This window comes from Macrotis lagotis, chromosome 4, assembly GCF_037893015.1.
Source record: "Macrotis lagotis isolate mMagLag1 chromosome 4, bilby.v1.9.chrom.fasta, whole genome shotgun sequence".
NCBI lineage: Eukaryota > Metazoa > Chordata > Mammalia > Peramelemorphia > Peramelidae > Macrotis > Macrotis lagotis.
In genome coordinates this window covers 213229075-213251983 of record NC_133661.1, presented here as the reverse complement: position 1 = coordinate 213251983, position 22909 = coordinate 213229075, and the positions used below count along the sequence as shown (strand labels likewise).

The window sequence follows — 22909 nt, the reverse complement described above, 5'->3', positions numbered from 1 at the left end:
AAATAAATCCTAGTGAATTGCCTAAGATCAAGTCCAGGTTTTCCTCACTCTATTATAAAAAAGTTGCCTCTATTTTTCTTATATATAATAGACTATAAATATGAGTCCACTGCTTCCTAAATCCATTTCTCCCCATCTATGGATTGATCTAAGCCCATTGCACTAGTGCCTTTGAAGTGATCTGGCTCTATGTTTTTTTTTTCTTTTGTTTTGTTTTTGGTTTTGCAAGGCAATGGGGTTAAGTGACTTGCCCAGGGTTACCCAGCTAGGTAATTATTAATTGTATGAGTCTCGATTTGAACTCAGGTCCTCCTACTCCAGGGTCAGTGCTCTATTAACTGTGCCATCTAACTACCCTGATATGACTTTATATTAAAAACTTCTCCATTATGGATCTTTTCCTTAAATGCCAATTCCAATCCCTAATTTGACTGAAACATGGAATCTCTGTCAAGACATAACACATCTAACAGTATTTCTAATGGAAAGGGCTAGTCAAAGAACCAAAAAAAAAAAATGGGTCAGTGTAATGGTGGTATTCCCTTGCTGTTTCTAGACCATTATTTTGGTCATATTCCTTTCAAAATCATCCTCATTATAAAATTAATTATTTTGTGTACTAATCTATTTACTTGATCACTGCTATTTTCTGTGGACCTCTAGAGTACTCTTCTACCTTTCTCAGTTATTCATACATGTTGTTCACAATTGTATCCTCTGCTCATGTTAATAAATTCTCATATGGGGGCAACAAAGTGGTGCTGTGGATAGAATACCAGTCATGGAGTCAAGAGGACCTGAGTTCAAATGTGACCTCAGACACTTAACAATTACCTAGCTGTATGACCTTGGGCAAATCACTTAACCCCACTGCCTAATAAAAAAACAAAAAAAAGATTCTCATATGGCTACAAGTGATGGGATACTTCAATTTTTGGTGGATTAGGTGAATATTACCCAAAGGACAATAGTGACATAGGGTGGGATTGAGTAGGCTGTAACATATTACCAAGGAAGAACTGCATTAAAACTAGCATAAAAGCTGATGTCAGAGATCATAAGGACTGGAGAAGTGTGGCAGGTTATGAGACAAGAGTGTACAACTCAGAGAATTTGTTTGCATCCTTTATATACTAAGATTTAGAGCACTGGGTAGTCCCCAATGTTGTGGTTTTACAAAAGAACCCAAACAAGGATAGCCCATATGAAAAGTTTGAGAGACAAAAGATTCTAGCTAATTAATAATTGATTTTATTACTTATGGTTAGTAGATAATAAAATGACGATTATTTGACTTTCATAAACCAAAGATAGATCACTCAGACCTTTCAATATTTATATACCTTCATATTAGTGGATGCTCTCAACAGAAATCAACTCTGAATTGTTACCAATAACATAATAAGAAGTAGGTCTATTTTAATGAGGGGCTGAGTATTTGATTCTGGTCATATCTGTCAAGGACAAAGAGAGACTCGTCTCAGGTCAGACCATCTACAATCTATACAAAACCTATACAAAAAGATCTAGCCTCTCTCAGTCAGGCGGGTAAGAATTCTACTTACATAAGATGATCTGAGAGGTATAAAATATTGGTCAAGGTCAGAGTAGTCTTTTGAAAGGCTGACTTTGAATAAGTAAACAGAAAGGTAAAAAAAAACCTGATTTCACTGCTCCTTTTACTAATTGGCTATTAATAATCATTTCTCTCAGAACTATGAAAAAGAGTGTGCTCTTCATCATTGAACATGATCCTCACTACACTGGTGGAGTCTTAGATCCAACCTGTCCCAACATTTTCTTAAATTTACTTGCAACAACCTTCATTTCCTTGTCTTTGCTATATATCAACCTGCTCACAATTTAGACCCTACCATCATTTGGAATTGCATTCCCTCAAAGATAGAAAATTCTAAAATTTTACTAACTGATCACAGTCCTACTCTTCTATCCCTCCCACTCACTCATACTAAACCTGCTATTTCCAATTAGTATGACTTCTGGTCTCTTCAGCCCTCTCTAATCATTCACTTGAACTCTAATCTGAGGGCTCTTGCCTCTCACCCAAGCTTTAATTCTGTATTCAGTAATTTCAATGACTACTAAAAATTCCCCATGTTAGAATTTGTTAATCACCTTGACTATCTGTTTTTGGCTCACTAATTAATTCTTGATGCTATGTAATATCTACACAGGTGAGTAATTTCTCAAGTCCTGGTTCCATGATGTGTAATGTCAATGAAGAAAGAATATTGTGTTTATTTCATTGAAGAGAAACTTCTTTTGCACAGTTTCAGCTGAACCTTCTTTGATTGCTGACAATGATTCCTAACTCATTTTCCACAGTTACTGTTCTAATCCTTTTCCTACCCTTAATCCCCATGGCTACTTTCCTACTTTCACTTCCTTCAATAGTCAATTCTGGTGCCATCTTCTACTAAAAGCCTTTTCTAATTGCTTCTATTGTTAGTTCTTTCCCCTTCTACATATGTGTTGTATTTCTTGATAGAATGTAAGCTCCTTGAGGGAAGTAATTGGTTCACTTTTATCTTGGAGTTCTAGTTCCTAGCACAATGTACTATATGGAGTGATAATTTAATAAATATTTGTTGAACTGAACTGAAATTTTCTCAAGCCTTTCAATCCACCTCCCCATTCACAAGCATACAAAGCTTTCCTTCAATAAAACTGAAGTCATCTAAAATGAATTTCCTAAAATTCCATCTTCCATAATTCCAACTTCTAGCTCTACCTCTATAATCCTATAAACTCACATATATATCCAATGCTCTTTTAATTTTCAAGTCCAATGGTTTTTTCCTCTGATCACAATTCCATTGACATACCAATAGCATTTATCACTATCACTTCATCTAGATACCCTCTACGTTTTGAAGTCTAAGACATTACACTCTCTTAGTATATCTCCTTTCCTGACCACTGATCCTTATGAAGTTCATGTCCATTTTATATTAATAACTCTGTGAGTAGGCTGCTGGAGTATACTGTTCCCATTGAAAAGATTAGGGGCAGTTAAATGGCACAATGGATAGAGTACCAACACTGGAGTCAGGAGAACCTAAGTTCAAATTCAACCTCAGACATTTAATACTTAGCTGTGTGACCTAGGGCAAGTCACTTAAGCCCATTGTTTTACAAATTTTTTAAAATCCATACATTCAGAAAAAGAAAAGATGAGAAATCTAAGGTAAAACAAAGGGTTATGCAGCTAACTAGAGTCAAATCTAAAACTCAAGGAGTCTGGGTTGAAGTGGTACATTTTACTACCTTTTATCCCAGCCAATACTTCTCTGGTTCTTTTAAAAAAATAATTCTGACTACATATTTAAACATACCTACACAGAAAGTAAGTGGTAAAAATAACCAAATTTAATTAGCCAAGAAAATCTATCTGGGGACTAATCAAATCAAGCAGTCCCTCTGTTTTCACAACTCCTCTTTCACACAAATATTCATTTCTTCTGTGCTTTATTAAAGATATTTATCTTTAAGTTGAAAATGAATCAAAATTTTACTTTGAACATATGATGAGAATTTCATGTTATCTCTAGAGATAATTGTAGACATTTTGGTATTGAATCACAGCAGAAGTAGTGTTTCTTTTTCTACATACTATATAGCCTAAAGAACTAAATGAATAATGGCATATAAAATTCTTTAACATCAGTTCTTCTTGATTTTCCCCACTTCTATCAATGGGAAGATCATTCTTCCAGTTACCCTTGAACAAAAGTTAAATTTTGTCACCTTCCTCCTTCTCTCTTGTTAGGTGAAACCTCATAGCCATTCCTATTTGTAAGTGCTAGAATATCATGAGTTGCAGAAAATGTTGAAAAGGATGGTTCCAGAGAAATTTGGGAAGACTTGTATAAATGTGAATAGAACCATAGGATCAATGTATACCATAACAACAATCCTGGGGGAAAAAGCATGATTCTGGAGGGCTCATGATGCAACATGCCAATATCTCCAGATAGAGAAATGATAGGTGAGTACAGATTGAAACTTGTTTTTTCTTTTGGACATAGTTAATGTGGGGGATCTCTCTCTCTCTCTCTCTCTCTCTCTCTCTCTCTCTCTCTCTCTCTCTCTCTCTCCTATGTGTGTATATGTATATGTATATATGTACATTTATGTATTAATTCTTGGTTTGGGGGTTATCTCAATGGATGAGGAAGAGAATTCAGGTCTGAAAATAAAATAAATTTTTGTTAAAATACTTTTTTAAAAGGTTCATGAACCCCACTTTAAGAATCTGTTTCTAGTGGTCCTTTCTTCACTAATCAGACCCTTCAAATTTCCATCATATGATATAATTTTGAAGTTCTTTACCATTTTGTTTACTATCCAGTTTGGAAATGTACTTATAAAAATGTACTACAAGAAACTGAACAGAATACTCAAGATGTGGTCTTACTAGAGAAGTATCTCTCTCTCTCTCTCTCTCTCTCTCTCTCTCTCTCTCTCTCTCTCTCTCCTATGTGTGTATATGTGTATGTATATATGTACATTTATGTATTAATTCTTGGTTTGGGGGTTATCTCAATGGATGAGGAAGAGAATTCAGGTCTGAAAATAAAATAAATTTTGGTTAAAATACTTTTTTAAAAGGTTCATGAACCCCACTTTAAGAATCTGTTTCTAGTGGTCCTTTCTTCACTAATCAGACCCTTCAAACTTCCATCATATGATATAATTTTGAAGTTCTTTACCATTTTGTTTACTATCCAGTTTGGAAATGTACTTATAAAAATGTACTACAAGAAACTGAACAGAATACTCAAGATGTGGTCTTACTAGAGAAAAATACACTGTTAAAATCTATTTGTGAAGCTAATTTGTAAAACTGGGTATCTGCCACATTTTGGTGAAAATTTCAAGGCTAGAATTTTCTAGCATGTTATTATTATTATTATTATTATTATTAATATTATTATTATTATTATTACCATTACTAATAACAGCTTAAAGTGCTCTACAAGTATCTCATTTTAATTACAGTTTTCTAGTGAGGAAGTTGTTATTTTTACCACAATTTTAAAGATGAGAAAATAGGCTGAGCGAGGTTAAATATCTAGCCTAGAATCACATAGCTCATATATGTTGGAGACTGGATTTGAACTCTAGTCTTTCTGACCCCAGATTCATCTGGTAATTCACTATGCCATTATAGTTCCTTCCATTATAATACACTTTCTGTATAAAAGGCAGGTTACTTTAATACTTTCCAGTGAGATCTGTCATTTGATAATAGTATTTAAAAAGGGCTTTTAAGATGTTTAAAAATGTTTTTATGCAATTAATCCTCAATTACAACCTTTCTGTAAGGAACATTTTTTGTTTAAATTTTTTAAAATGTTATCTCTATGATAGAAATTCCATTCACCACTGCAGATCACAATCTATGACAGTAAAATATGTCCTAGCGAATTACTAGAGGCACATAAAGGTTGAAATAACTTACTCATAGTCACAGAATTACTAAGTGGCAGATGTGAGAACCTGAGTCTTCCTATAACTCTAGCCCAGTAATTTATTTTTAGCAATGCATGTAATAGCCTTGCTCCCTATATGAAAGTCAAGACTTTGAAAATCTCTTTTTACAATATAGCTACCAAATGAAAGAACCATTGGTTATATTCACTAGATTATGATCTACTTCTGCTTGACTTCTTCAAAAAGCACCTGAGGATGAAGAAAGTAGTCAAGAATGTTTAAGGTCTATAGAATGCATCCCTCTTTACCTCACTCTTAGAATTCTCATCATCTTTTAAGATTTCCTCAGATTTGTGAAGCCTTTCCTCATGGCTTGTAATTTTAACTAATTTTCTCCTCGAATTATTTTTATCTGTTCATTTCTTAGTATGCCCCTAGGAAAATATAAACTCATTGAGGACAGAGATTGTTTTAAATTTTTATCATTATTTTTTCTGTGTTCTCAACTGTAAATTGAACAGTACTCACCTCCCAGGGTTGTGAGAATAAAATGTGAAGAAAAATTGTAAAGGATTTTGCAAACTTTAAAATTATCGAAGTTTTTCCTCTCTTCCTCTGTCTTTTCTTTTAGGGATGGGGATTGAACTTGTGATTTCATGGCCTTTAGGCAGTTCCTCAAGAGGAATTTCAACCAATGCAGACTGACATCTTCTCTTCAAATTAAAATCTTTTTTAAAAAGCTGTTTAGATTTCAGAGATGTTCAGTGACTTGCCTAGGGTCACACCATCATTTAAGTCAAGCTGTATCTTTTTTTGCACTGAGGAGAAGTTCAATATATGCTTAAGGAATTTAAGGGACCACTGACAGTCATCTTGACTTTTGTCTTTCCACTGGACATAGATGACTCTTGAGAAATTGAGGCTGATGATTGCATAGCTCTATCTCACTTAAAACCAATTCACACAGAATTCAAGACATGATTCTTGTGATGTCATTGGCCCTCTTTGAGAATGAAGGATGAACAACAATGAATTAAAAGGAAAGGCATTAGATATAATACAGTTTATAATGCCACATGTAGATAGATATAGAAGTTTGTCATAAATTGAAATGCTTCCTTAATTCCTCATATTTGATTTACTGATTTATGTCTAATATCTTAAGACCACAGTTTTAAAAATGTGTCATTTTTAACAAGTTCTTTTCTTTTAAAATTGTCATATTTAGGAGAAGATTGCCCCTAATCTCTAGTCCAAATGAATGAAGTTTTACAATATTTTCAATCATTTCAACCAGTCACATAGGACACAGAAGGCATAATGCTTGTTACAATTTGGCAGGATCCATTTGGGGAACCTGGACAATCTACAAAATGGTGGTGGTTGCTGTTGAGTTTTTGTTGGTTTGAAGAGGCACATGAAAAAAATGAAATAGATTGGAATGGAATGACAGCAAGCTGCTTCACTATTATGCTCAGAATAAAAACTGGCACCAAATTTAAAGAGATTTAAAAGCTCTTTCCCTACAGTGATGGTAGGTTAAAATGAAGAGATAATGATTAGAGTTTAATTCTTATATGAGCTGTCAGTGCTATATTATTTTTTTACTTGAGAAGGTTATAATATTTTAAAGTTTGGAACAAAATGCCAGTTTAGAATATGTCTGGGGACTGAAAGAATTATAAAACATGACTCAAGAAGAGCTGAAAGCTAATGATTTCCTTGGTCAAATCACCTGGCAAAAAGAAACACAAAAGGCCTCCATTTTCTGGTGCAGGTACCAGAATGATATTACTTTATGTGAAAAAAAGAGCTCATATTTCATAGCTTAATCTGGAAGAAGGGGCTATCCAAGCAATAAAGACAATGACAATGACAATGATGGTGATGATAATAATAAGTAGCTATATTTATGTGTTTGCTTTAGAAAAATCTTGTTTTAGCTTCCCAGCAACCTTGGAGGTAGGTGACATTATCCTTCCTATTTTACAAATAAGAAAACTGGCAGAGGTTGTTATTTGCCAAGGGTCACGTATCTGGTAAGTAACTATAGCAGAGACTGGATTCATATCTGTCTTACTCCAGGTCCAGAACTCTATTCACTGTCACTCATTTGGCAGGATGGGAAGGGATAAGTCTACAATCTTGAATTTTCAGGACTTGTCACTTTCTATTTCCTTTGAAACTATATCAAAGTTATAACTGCATTCCTTGTACCTCTACTTGTGGAGGTGACTTGTCCTGCTTTCCGGGGATGGAAATTCCTTTAAAAAAAAATTCCTGGTAACAAGCCAGATCCATGACTCAGCACCTTTGGAAGCTTACCAGGAAATGATTGCTTAGATTACATTATGGAAACTCCAACTGCCAGCATATGTTTAAACATTTAACAGGACCCTGTAAGAATTGCCCAACAAAAATATACCCTGTCTACCAGGTCAAAATGTAGTTATCTGAATTAACAAATTAATTAAAAATCATAGAAAAGCACTGAAAGTTGTCTGATTGTTTTCTTATTAAAATTTAATAGATTCTCCTGATATGTGGTTTATTCTGGTTAAAAAAATAAATTAATGGACATTAAGATAAACATAATTTTATATAAAACATGCTTTGTTAAATTATTCTACAATGTTCACTTGGTAGGACCATATTAGGGCTGAAAATTGGAGACAACTGCACTCCTTTCAAGGTCAAGATAGATGATAATGTCGAAAATGCACATATATCTTAAGAAGCAGTAACTAACCAGACCCCTTGACACAATCAAAAGCACAGGCTCTAGGGAGATTTCTGAAGAAATTGCTCTAGAAGGCATTCACTGGAAATTTAAAGTTTCCTGGTCTCTCACAGAAATGGAGGTCTGGTCTAAGAGTGTTTGAGGACTTAAAGGGTCATTTGAATCTATCTTACTGCCTCTTTTCTCTTCCCTGAAACACCCTCATTATAATGGACCAGGTACTTCAAGTACAACATGCCACTTCAAAGTAAAAGTTATTTTATTCTCCTCACATAAAAGAAACAGAAGTATGTTGAATGCATTGGGAAGGAAAAAAAATAAGAATCTGGCTTTTTATAAAGCCAGGATATAATCTCCTTGCCAAAATGGGCATTGAAAATACTGTGAATTATTGACCTTGTTTCCCAGAAAGAAATCCTGAGTAGATAGTCTGTGATTTGGAATCACACATACTTTGTGTTTCTTCCACATCTTTCACTGACACCTGCTGACTATCTTTCAGGTACTGCCTTAGAATGTTATGATTGAGTTTATTTAACAATGGTAAAACTGAATCAATTCAAAACTTCAATGTTTTATTTTTTTGTGGGGATTGATAATTGCATTCCAATCAGAATTCTTTGTTTTTCAGTCATTTCAGTCTTTATGACCCCCCCATTTGGTTTTTTCCTTTGGTAAAGAATTTGAGAAATGGTAAAGGATGCCATTTTCTTGTTGAGCTTATTTTACAGAGGAGGAAACTGAGGCAAATAGGAGTAAATAGCTTGCAGGATTAAATAGCCAATAAGTGTCTGGGGCCACATTTGAACTCCAGTCTTCAAGTCTTGCTAACTATAGGCTGAAGTACTATTCACTGGGTCACAGAATATGTGATTTATGTGAATTATTAAAGTGAAGTGAAATTATTATTTCAATCAAATCAGTTCCAAAAAAGTATATATTGATTCAGCCTAAATAAAATTTGACAAAGAATGAGGTAGCAAGAAACAGTGGAGCATTTACTATTATCTTGAGTGAGAGAATGTAGGCTCAACTATGCCAGCTATGCCAGTCTGTAATTTGTGTGACTTTGGACAAGTCACTGAGCCTCGGTTCCTACTAGTAAAATTACTGGGTCTGGATTGGAAGTCTTCTTGAGTCCCTTGAAGGAACAAATGTTGCCATGACCTTTAGGGGCTCAGTTTTCTCATTTGCAAATAACAGGGTTGAATTAAACAATTTCTAAGATGCTTTCTATCTCTAAATCTATGATCTTCTCAACATAGTACTAGTTATAAGTAAAACAGGAAAAAAATATTGCTGTTAAGACAATTCTGGATTATTCCAAATGAATTTCTTTTAGTATGGTCTTGTTGGTACAATTATTTTTCAGACATGTTTTACTCTTTGTGACCCCAACTGGATTTTCTTGGGAGAGACTGGAGTGGTTTGCTATTTCCTCCTCAGATCATTTTACAGATGAAGAAACTGAGGCAAATAGGGTTAAGTGACTAATCTAGTGTCACACAGTGTCTTGAGGCTACATTTGAACTCACTAAGAGGAGCCTTTCTGACTTCAGGCTTGGCACAGTAACCATTGAACTAGCTACCTAGACTTTCTTAGTGTAATCTAGTCTTATTCTATCCTTATGTGGAAATGATCATATCATTCACATAAAAATGTTAACAAGCATAGTTTTGGATGTTCAGCCTATGAGCCTATTGGGTGAAATGAAATGTAACAATAATCTTTCCACAATGCTTATATGAAGAGAAAACCTCTCATATGGGGAGTCAGGGATTTTCCAAGCACTCAGCCCTTCGCTAGCAATAGGCATATCTGGAGACCCTTGAGAAAACAAGTTCCTATAGAAGCATCCTCATCCCCACACCCTGTAAATCATTGAGCAAAAGATCTGAGGCTTGATGAGTTGAAGATTATTCTTTGCTATTATGCTATATTCCCATTTCAGTACTCCTTGAACTACCTGCCAAGGCTGCCAAATAAACAAGTTGTGATTCCTTAGTTGGACACCCTAAATATATAGCATAAATACAAGCTAATCAACACCTTTTCAAACCAGTGAGGAAGGTTGCTGTGGGACAAGAAAAAGGTATGCTCCCTGCTCTGCTGTGATGTATGCTGTGGTTAACAAGAAAGAGACTATTTCTTAAAAGTTTATAGCAATTTTTGAAATCATTTGACATAATACTGTGATCCAGATTCTCTGAGTGTAGGGGCATTATTGGACACTGATCATTTCATTCCTCTTAAGCAAATAAGAAATAATCTCTTCTACTTTAGGAAAGAATCTAGAGGATGCTAGAAAGCATTTCCTTCTCTAGAATATATGCAGATTCCTGGCATCCTTGTCCTTATCAAGGTGGCCATTTCTGAAATCTATGCAGTTGTCATTGCTCCTTAAACAAAGAAGACACAACCTTGTAAGAAGGAATTATTTCTCTTCATTTGAGATAAATATACGGCAGAGTCATGTTTTGGAGGAGTGTAAAGTAAAGACATGATTTTTTCCCCTAGGAAGGTATAAATATACAGCTGTTATATGAAGATGTTTTTCATCAAGGTCTTTGTAGAGACTCAGCACTGGAAAAGCCAGGGTCTTTCTCCTCTCTGTCTGTCTGTCTGTCTCTCCCTCCGTGTGTGTGTGTGTGTGTGTGTGTGTGTGTGTGTGTGTGTGTGTCTATCTGTCTCTTTTCCAGATGTCTGACTTTATTGGTATAAAAAAACCCAAAAGCTCAGGAAGCACTCTCTACTGATAGAGATCAGCAAGTGTTCTACAATTTATATTCTTCAAGTGTCACCTGCGGTAGTGGAAGGTTCAATGACTCATTCAAGGTAACAGTCAGTTTTTGTCTGAAAAGGGGGTGTAAACCCAGGTCAAAACGACTCCAAAGTCAATTCTCTGACCCTTTTATCGCAACATGCTATGCCGTCTATTTCTACATATGCAAATTAAGTAATATTAATGATGACAATAAAATAGTTCATATTTACTTAAGAGCTTTACATACATGTTCTTATTTGAGTCCTATAACTGATGGGTGCTATATTTATCCATATATTTATAAATGAGGAAATTGAGGCTTAAAGAGGTTTAGTAATTTTCCAAGAGTCAATCAAATAAGCATAAACCAAAGTAAAGCCAAAAAGTAGTTTTGATTAAAAGATACACTTTTGTTATTTGGCGATTTCGGTATTTTGTATGTATGTATGTACATTGTTGTGTATATGCTTGTAGCTATGTGTGTGTGTGTGAGAGAGAGAGAGAGAGAGAGAGAGAGAGAGAGAGAGAGAGAGAGAGGATTTTCCCCCCTCTGAATTTCCATAGTTTTTCAATTCATTTTGCATAGATAGACTTAATGAAATGCACCAATATCAGCTTTATGTATAAAAATGAAAAAGGGATATTTATAATTTAATTAGCAAGAAAAGTAAAATACTCCTGGAAAGAAGTTTTCCAAATGGTTATTCCCTGGAGTGTTTTGAGAAATAAATAGAAAATACTATTTTTAAGAGGTAATTTTAACTTTAAAAACAAAGTACCTCAAAATAATAAGTTTGGCCTCAAAATACTAAGTTTTGAATGGTTTTTCAGCATTTGCACATTTAATATCTAAGCTAGTTACTGACAAAAAGAAGCTTTCTTATCATTAACTTATTTATACTTATATTTGACTTTAGGGTCTGAATTCTTGAAACAATGAAAAGGGTAGAAACTGAAATTTGTATGCAAATCCATAAATACAAAGTAAAAAAGAGATAAGAAATATTTCATTTACTTATAAAAAGAGAACTCATATTTAGAAAATCAGAAGATACTGAACAAATTTACTGAATATTCTTCAGTTTTGTTTCCAAAGAAATTCCCTATCCTTAATGATACAACAGACATAAGTGAGTTGGAAAGGTTAACTATACATGAACAATATTTTTGTGTTACATACTGACAATAACTTAGGTGAGGACAATTTTTGTGTTATACACTGACAATAACTAGGAGGAGATACATGGCCACTAGAATATCCACTGAGTTTTCTAGTAAGGGACTCAGGTTTGCAGTAGGCTAACTGATATACATAAGAAAGGACCAGGATGCAAGTATTGCTTAGAAAATATTGCTTAACTCGAGAAAAGACTCCTTTTGCTTTTTCAAGAGGAAAAGGAGAACATTAATAACCTCTACTTTGGTACCCATAGGTCTACCTAATTCAATAATCAGAAGATTTTTTTTCTGCTGTACCCACAGAGCTATAAAAATGTGCAATACCTTTGCTAGGTCTATATCCCAAATACATCTAAAAAATAAGTAAAGGACCTACTTGTACACAAATATTTGTAGTAAGTCTTTAATGTGGTGGTTGAGGAATTGAAATCAAAGGGATGCCTGTCAACTGGGGAATGGCTAAATAAGATGTGGTATTTGATTGGAATAGAATAATATTGTGTTATAAAAAGAAGTAGGATGATTTCAGAAAAACTTAGAAACACGTACATGCACTGTTATATAATGAAGCAAACAGAACCAGTAAGTAAGTACATAGTGCTGTATATAGTAATGGTTATATTGTTCAATCAGAAAATATAATATCTGTGACACAATCCTAAAGAACTAATGATGAACCATAGTATCTATCTCCAGAGAAAGAATATTGTTTGTATTCAGATTGAAGTATGATACTTTTAACTTTCACTTTTTTTTCTTTTTATTCAAATCTTTTTGTACAAAATGACTGGCATGGAAATGTTTTACATAATGTCACATACATAACTGTATCTGATAGCTTACTATCCCAGGGAAAGGAGGGGAGAGGAGAGTATAGAACTTGGAACTCAAAACTTTAAATAAAAATGTTTCTAAAAATTGAAAAATATAAGCTTTTTTCTACATCCAAGGTGCTGCAGAAATATTTCTCAGTTTATAATTTCTCTAGTTTTCCTTCAAATTAATTTTAATTAATTTTAATTATGAGAGCAAGTTATTCAAGAAGCCAACTGACAAGTAAGTTTATAATAACATCATTCTATTTACAAGTAAAGGCAGAGCATTTAAATTTGAATATTTAAATATTTTAATAATTTATTTAATAATAAATAATTTATTTAAATGTTATTTAAATAAAATTTAAAGCCTGAGCAGAAATATCCATGCAGTTATCCATGCCTCTAAGGAATGATAACAAAAGCTTTACTTTACATATATTTCAATATCAGCATAAAGCCTGGATGCCTTGTGGAACTGTGATACTGAAAAGCAGACTTTAATCAAGGAAAATAAGGCTCTTCCCACTAAAAGCTTTAACCTCTGAATTATACTTTTGAGAAGATTCTGACTTTTCCTAGAAGAGCTAGGATTCTGAGAAAGAGTTTCCTTCCAAATAAAAGGAAGGATGAGATTGTTAGGTTGTTTTATGCAAGAAACATGTGCTGTGATGTTTCTTTTCTTTTATCTTCATTTTAGTAGTGATGAAATATTTTTTGCTATCATAATGTTTTCCTTTTATGGGTCTATTAGTAGAGTGAGCAAATGAAAAATTAGTATTATATTACATCTGGATGCCCCAGTTTTCTGGGCAGAACAAACCAGACAATGGATTCACCACTGAGAATTTCCTCTGTCTGAAAAGGATTCCCACAAACTACATTAAAAAGACAATGTTTGTATGAATATAAAAAAGCCAATAGTGAAAAGTATTGCAATTATATCATATTTTATCTGCAATTTACTTTATTTCTGGATATGATTTTTTCTATAATACTTCAAAAATAATTTGATTAGTGTATTTTAATCAAATTCCTTTAGGTCAAATATTCACTTCTTTGAAACAGACTGATAAATCCTTTATGAATTAAGATAGATGGTATTCAAATATTGCTATGAATGAAAAAAATCAATCCAAATTAAAAGTTTTTTCAACTAGCAAAAATCTATTTTCTCTTTTTACCAGTAACACCTGCCCAATACCCCATTAAAAAAGGAAAAAAAACCCAAATCTTTCTGTCAAATATGAATATTCAAATGAAGCAAATTTCTTCACTGGCCATGTTCAAAACAGTTCATGTATCATGTACTCTGACTCCTTTATCTTGCTGTCATGAGGTAGATAGCACATTTTATTATTGGTCCTTTGGAATCATGATTGGTCATTGTATTAATAATAATTGAAGTCCTTCAAAGTCACTTGTTTTTACAGTGTTGCTGCTATATAAATTTTTCTCGCTTCATTTTTGATCAGATTAAGTCTTTTCAGGCTTTTCTGAAACTCTCTTCCATCATTTCTTACACACATAGCAAATAGTTTCATTATATTACATAAATGGTTCCAATATATTTAATTATATATAACTAGTTCCATTATATTTATATATTAAGGTTTGTTCAACAGCAATCAAGGACATTTTCTTAGTTTCCAGTTCTTTACCATGGCAAAAGAAAATGATACAAATAGCTTTATATTATTGTGTACTTTTCTTCAGCATGACCATCTTGGTGATTGTGTTCACTGAATTTAGCTAGGTTAATAATGTAATAGAAAAAATACTTCTGGCCATACTTAGAAGACTTTAGGACAGTCTTTACAATTTAGATTTTTGTAATGAGGTGGAACAAAGTCAAGTGAATGAAGTACTGAATGCAGAATCAGTAAAACTTGGGTTCAAATCCTAACCATAGATACTTACTAGGGGATATGATCCTGAGCAAGTCAATTAACTTCTCTGAACCTTGCTTCCTTCATCTAAAAATGAAGGTCTTAGACTAAATGACCTCTAGGGTTTTTCCAATTCTAAATCTATGATCCTAAGAATTAATAATTAATAAATATTCCAAAAATATTAAGTAAAATCAGATATCAACTCAACATGAGATATTAATTGATGAAGTTTCATCCTTCTTACTATTGGTAATGAAGATACTTTCATTCTTTTTTTGGGGGGGGGTTGGCAAGGCAATGGAGTTAAGTGACTTGCCTAAAGTCACACAGCTAGGTAATTATTAAATGTCTGAGGTCAAATTTCAACTCAGGTCATCCTAACTCATGGCCAGTGTTCTATCCACTGCATCAACATAGCTGCCCCCAGATTCTTTCATTCTTATCAAATAGTAATGGACTAAAATGATTCTGAATGGATTCTATCTCTTCCTGTCCACTTGTACCATATCACCACACCAGCAAATAAGAGACATAAAAGTTTGTTTTTTTCATTTTAAATGATCAAAATTGTAAATACTGCAATCATAACAAAAAGGACAAATTTGTATTGGATTGTGCCTGTGATTAAATTGGTATAAATTTCATTTAAATAAAAGAATAAATATGATGATATTTAAATGTAAATCCCAGGGACTTGGGAAGGTATAATCATTTATAGTTAGTTGCCTAAGGCTCAGAGAGAGGCTGTGAATTATCAGTCACAGTTTGTAATAAACAGTGATGAAATTCAAACCCATGTCTTCATAATATCAGATGTAGTAGATCTGATATTATAAAGAGGTGTATAAACCCTCTATATAAACCCATAAGCTTCATTACTATTCTGGACTGTAGGTATCAAACATGAGCCTCCTGACTGTGCGTGGCTCACAACACTTTTGAGTACAGATGAAAATGTAATTCAAAAGCAAATTAAAATATAATAATACACAGAAAATGCTAATTTGTGGTTTTCGTAGTCAATGTGTGCTACACAGTGATATATTTCTATTTCAGTTTGACATCCCTGATCTAGACCATCCAAAACCTATATAAAAAAAATTCTTCTAATACCTGTCAAATGAAATATGGAAGTCTCACAGTATATGTCAAAATGGGAAAAAAATTTCCTTAACTGGATGAATCACCAGACTTCTTGGAACTCCAGAACACAAATGAAACAATTTAGACTCTTCCTTTAGATTCACTTGTAGTATACTGGAAAATATCTTGGAAAATATCAATTGGGCATGACAGTGTCATGTTTTCACTTGCTGATCAAAGAAATTTTATTTGTTCAAAGTTTAAGGGGTATGTTTATTCAGAAGGGGAACAAAGAATCTATGCTGGAGATTAGAAAGCTATGTTAGGGTAATGAGCATATCCCACTTCAGACAATTAGTACAGCCCAATTACAGTTTCATTTGTCTTTGGAAGTTTTTGTTAGATTAAAACAGTAATCAAGTGAGTCATTTCTTGGGAGATTTTCTAGGAAAGCATGCAGCCAAGCTTAGATTTCTTTTTAGTACAACACTTGTCTTAATTAAATATGACTCACAAAAAATAAGGAAAATAATAGCAGTTTGCAGTATTTTATTATTTATAAAACACATCTCCCCACAACAGGGAGTTGAACTAAATATTATCTGCAGTTTATAAAATTCATGCTATTTAAAATTAAGAACATAAAAAGAAAACTTCAAAGCAGTAAGCTCTACAGTGATTAGACACATGGAGCTCTGTTGGTGTGAACAGTTCCATTTTCTAGTAAATTCTTTGAGGCTGTAGGGATGTTGAGAATAGCCAAAAATGAATGGACAAATATCTGTGGTCTACAAATAAATGATAGCCAGAAATAGCATGACTTTCTATATAACAATTAACCTCAAAGGAAAAATAGTGAAAGTCCATTTAAAAAAAACCTAAAAAATCCTTTGATACTTCAGATATTAAAAAATAAACTCCATAAAACATCCTCCTAGAATACTTGATATATGTTACTCTTACTGGCCTGATATGTGGTTTCCTTGCTATATAGTAGTAAATTACTCTTGAATGCCATTTATCCTCAAACTAGCAAAAGAAAAACCAATGGTAAAATAAGAACTGTCAGCCCAAACCTTGATTTTGAGATTGATCTAAGGAGGGAATACATACCTCTAAGGGCATAAATATTATAGATGGAACTACAGATAACTATTTTTTTGTGAATTTTCTGTAAAGGATTGTTTCTTTATCCTTGACATAGTGGGAGAGAGTTTAAGAAGAAACTGGAAGAATCAGGAAGACCAGGGTTCAAGTCTTGCTTCAGACACATATAGGCTATCACTGAATCTGTTCTCTTTACAGACCTCTCTTTAAGGCTATAAGTTGTAGGCCAGTAGCCAATGTATATATAACCAAGATCCAGTCATTGGAGGTTTCCTGCACCAATAAAACCATAGGAATGAACAAACTGCATTCCTGAAAACTAATTTCATGGTAATTACATATTTGCTTTAGAAATAGAAAATAAAATATTTTCAACTCAGTATTGAATATTTGATGTGAATTTTCATTAATTTTGTGTACAAACCTAGATAATAAGTCTAGAAACCTCTGAAATTTAGGAAAATCACATAGAGGTTATAAAGTCATCTTTATGAGTGTCTGAGCCAATTGGAAGAGGCATGCCATGAACACTTAAATAAATGTACACATTTATTGAGGACCATTGAGGACCATTGATGATCATTCCCTGACAAGCAATGAGTTTAATAATTCAAATTCTATACTTGAAACTAGTTTAATAATTCATTTGTTGGAGGAAATTATTTTGAAAATTATATATATATATATATATAAATATATATATATATATATAGAGAGAGAGAGAGCATTTCTGAGATATTAATATTTGTAAAGCCCTTAGGAAACTGTCTGACACATAGTAGGTACTTAATGACTATTCCCTTTCCACCCCATGCCCCCATTATCCATGAGTTTCAAGGTAAACTATAATAGAAGTAGTGTACACTACTCAGAAAGCATTTGGATTCTAAACTGGATCAATACTCCTCTGCTGAGTTTTGCATTGGGATAATTATTATATCCATAAAAATGCATCCAGGTGGTAGTTAAATACAGGATCAACAGAGAATTTAAAAAATAAAAAAATAGGTGTGGCTAGGTGGCCTGGTGAAGAGAGCACTGGTCTTGGAGTCAGGAGTACCTGAGTTCAAATCTGGCCTCAGACATTTAATAATTACCTAGCTCTGTGGCCTTGGGCAAGCCACTTAACCCCATTGCCTTGCAAAAACCTAAAAACAAACAAAAAGAAAAAAGAAAAGAAAAAATGCATCTTGGAGTTTAAACTAAAGGAATTTATCAAATTATTTGCTTAGTAATAAACTGCTAAGTAAATCTATAATAGTTATGATAAAATAGTAACAATTAACAAAATAGCTAGTATTTATAAACTACTTTGAGGTTTGCACAAATATCTACATTGATCCTTGAAACAACCCTGTGAGATAAATGATATTATTATCACCATAATATCTCCATCATGAAACTGAGGTAGACAGAGCTTAACTGAGTATCTCTAGGGTCACATAGCCAGTGTCTTGATGTTTAACCCAGGTCTTCCTGAATCCAGGTTCAATGATCTAACCACTTTATCACTCAGCTGCCTTAATTGGAACTCACCCGTGCACATAGAATTTTTAGGTTTGGAAAGCATTATAAATAAATCATACTATTTCATATGACAAATGTCAATTGTCAGGAATTAAATAGACAAATGAGTACTAATTGAAAGTCACAAACTTAAACAAGAATGATTAGCAGAGAGGCAGCTAGGTAGTGCAGCTGGACCTACCCTGAAATCATGACATTTTGAGTTCAAATATGGCCTCAGACACTACTATCTGTATGTCTCTAGGCAAGTCACTTAACCCCAATTGCCTCTATTACAAAAAAAGGATTAACAGAGACCCCTGTTAAATATCCTGATATTTAGAAAACAGGGTAGGAACCTATGGTAGAAATTGAGGAAACTTCACTGGGATGTTCTCATCTCTTTCTTCATGAAAAATAATTAGTATGAACAAGTAGTATGCCACTTGTATCATAATCATTAATCTGATCACTTATTCCAGACTAGTTAAAGTCAATTATTAAGTCATAAAATCTGTTTCACAAGTGGAGAGGGGTAGGGGGCAGCTAGGTGGCACAGTGGAGAGAGAGCACCAACCCTGGAGTCAAGGGGACCTGAGTTCAAATCCAATCTCAGACACATAATAATCATCTAGCTGTGTGACTTTGGGGAAGTCACTTAACTTCATTGCCTTGCAAAAAACAAGTGGAGAGGAAATTTGAGGACCCTGCAACTCAGGGAATTCTCTCCTTTAAACACTGTGAAATCCCATTTTTTCCTAATCTTATATTTGAGTTCATAGAATCTTTGATTTGGAGATGAAATGTTCTTAAGAGATGACTGGATCCAATCCCCTCATTTTACAAATGAAGACAGTGAGGACCAGAGAGAGATTAAGTGATCTAATTGATATCACATACATTGTAAATATCTGAGGGAGATTCAAACCCAGATCTCTTGACTCCTAGCCCAGTGCTCTATTCTCTACTCTATGTTGAGTTTGGGTACCTCCTTGGAATCCTCTCATATGGCATTGATCTATAAAGTGGTTTCTCAGTTTTCCTAGGAAGCTGATATGAAGGAAAGAATATTTAGAATCAATCAACTTGTATTTGATATCCAGGAGTGCTATTTATAAACTATCCAGCATAGGGTGAGAAACTTCAATAATTTGGTTCTAAGGGTTTTTCCAGCCCTAAATCTATGAGACAATGAAAGTGGGAACCTTTTGTTAGGACTTTCCAGTTCATGTTTACCTCTGGGTATGAATAGCCACTGCGAACTGTTTTCAACTGTTAAGATTATTAGTGGGGGAGTCTAGACTGGCAACAGACAAAGATGACTTAAGTCTTCTCAAATTACATGGCTCTGAACATTTCATATACACTTTCACATGATGACATGAGTTCAACACCCTCATCTACAAAAAATATTATTTCTTTACACCAAATCAATAAGGTAAGCACTTTGAGTTTTCTATCCATGTAGTTCACTTAAGATTTTCACAGTTTCTCATTACAAATGAAATCTGTAAATCTAAAAGGTGACTAGCCAGAGGAGGGGTTATGATATGTCTATTCTGTTCTATATACGTATGACATATAACATAATCAATCGATAATTATTAAGTGACTACAGGGCACAGAAATAAATGGAGTTCTCCTTAAAATGATAGGCAGAATCTATAACCATCAGCAACTATTATATGCAATGGGGATAAGACAGCATTTCCAATATGATCAGGGATGAAACAATAATGTCCATTGTTACCACTGTTATTCAGTACTATATTAGAAATGTTAACTTTATCAATAAATGAAGAAAAAGTAATTGAAGGAATTAGAATAGACAAAGAGGAAACAAAACTCTTTGCAGATGTTATAATGGTATATTCATAGAGAACCCTAAAAATTCAAATAAAAAACTACTTGAAACAATTAACAACTTTAGCAAAATTACAGGATATAATACAAACCCAAATAAATCATTCACATTGCTATATATGACCACAAAGCCTAACAGCAAGGGATAGCAAGAGAAATTCCATTTAAAGCAACTACAGACAAACAAATCCTTGGAAGTCAAATTGCTAAGATAAAACCAGAAACTATATGATATGAACACAAAAACATTTATTAAGTGTCTACTATATATCCATGTACTGTACTATGTACTGAAATAAATTTAGGGAAGTACTAGAATTTCTTTTATATAAACCTGTTTTCTCCTTTTCTGTTCATGTTATTCCCTATACCTGGAATTTCCTTACTCACAAAAGGGACTATTGTCTTCTTACCTATCTTCAAAAGCTTAATACAAATATCAACTCATTTCAACACCTTTCTGATCCCCTTATTTAATAATCACCATTGTGCCTTTACATTATTTTCTATTAAATTCACTTATGGATTATGAGAAGTATCATAGTATAATAAATAGAGAGTTGACTGTGGAGTGAGGATAACTGGGTATTAAGTCTTTGGTATAACACATCAACGTCATTTAGCTTCTCAATACCCTGGGCTATAAAAGTAAGTAGCAGAGATGGCCCTCGACTACATTAGTAGAGAGAGCTTGCTTACCAGGGAATATCCTGAAACAGTGAAATAAGTTTGGAATTTTAGAAATATGTGTGTAGTTATTTGACATCATGTGCTTGGTGTATCAAGAAAAACTATAAAATGGTCATCTGTTGCCAGAAGTAAATGGAAAGCTGAAATGGTCTTGTTATATCTCCCAGAAAGACCATATATTCCATGATGATGTCTTATCTAACCTTACAATTCTCTTAGCAAATAAGCAAAGATCAAGTATACAAAAGTTATTAGATGGATTCCCTCATTGAAAGCAAATAAAGCTCAATGTTCCCTAGTATAACAAATAGTATTCTCAACAAAATGGTTGGAACTTTCTCTTCCAGTCTTGTCTTGCAGTATTCCTTATTACTGACCTTCTCTTCCCCTCAATTTCACTCCAACATTTCTTTAAGTCTTTAACATTTCATCAGAGCAGCACCAGAAATAACAATAGGCTTATCCTTTCCTTCTGTTATGTGGAGAATGCACCTGCTGACTTTCTCACATGTATCCTGCATGATTTCTTTTATGTCATTCCAGTATGTATCTAAATTGGCCTTTGAATGACCTGCAATTTTGCTTCTTTGGAGAGTGCAAAATTCCATGATGTTCAAGTTATAATATTATTAGAAAATATTAACTCTAAAAATATGGGGTTTTGTGTCATTGAGCAGTTCAAGATCATTGAAAGCACTATCCTACCTTCCCAATACAGTCCAAACTATTTGTCTTCTTATTCAATTCTAGGCTAAAAGTCTTTGTCATTGGATCAAAGATTTAAATCTGGAAAGGATCTTAGAAACTTTGGAGTCTACCTTTTAATTTGACAGGTGAAGAAGCTGAGGCACAGAGAGGTCAATGACTTTCCCAAGATACCAAAGCTTGTAAGGGATTGGAAATCAAAAATCAATTGTCTCTGTCCCACTGTCTCTTGGTGTTTTGAAGATAAACTCAATTCCTTCAATAGTTACTGTTATGAAAACACATTTTTTTAATTAAAAAAATAAAAGAAATTTATTTGGCTATGAAGTCAGATTTTTGAAGTAGAAAACCTCTAGCATGGGGATGACTTTATAGAATAGAATTTGATGGTATGGTAATTAGGAATTTGTTTATACCTTATTGACATACAAATCCCCTCCTTTTAGACCTTAAGAGTCATGAATACCTGATTTTCAATGAGATTTAGACAAGAGCATGATCTGGTTGTGCTTTTAATTAGCTTTATTGTGTGAGATCTTTAACAACTCTCTTAGAATGAACAGTAATAATGGTAGTTGAAGATTGTATCACTATAAGGAAAAATAATACTATGTCAAAACTCATATGATCAGAGATAGAAAGGTAAGAAAACAACTGGCCTGGTTATTTCAATTCACTACAAAGAAGGACATTGTGTTCACCTTTGTCTTTAGTATGCTATCTAAATTTCTTTTAAAACATTCCAAACTATTAGGGGTTTTAAGTTATTTAAAGGAAAAAAAGCCAAATACCATTTTGTCATTTTATATAATTAAAAGTTTCAGAAATCTTGTGTCTTTTTGGATAATTTCCAAATATGATTTCCTCTCTAGATTTTGATATTTATACCTAGAGTGAATTTTTTCTTTCTTTCTTTCTTTTTCTGGTTCTTTTCCTTTCTTCCTTCCTACCATCCTTTTCTCCTTTCTCTTTCCTTTCTTAACTAACAAAACTATATTGTGTCAAATCACAACTAGAAACTTATTTGCTGTAAAACAAGTGAAATACAGATACAACAATATATCTATCCCATGATTTTTTTCATCACTTTGCAATATGTTCTCTGAG

At 33.4% G+C, this 22909-nt stretch overlaps 1 protein-coding gene across 5 annotated transcripts in view; it reads right to left on the bottom strand.

The window, feature by feature from the left end:
- Positions 1-22909, bottom strand: part of PRKD1 (protein kinase D1) — a 504884-nt gene that overhangs the window by 78340 nt on the left and 403635 nt on the right. The gene's annotated exons all lie outside the window — the stretch shown is intronic.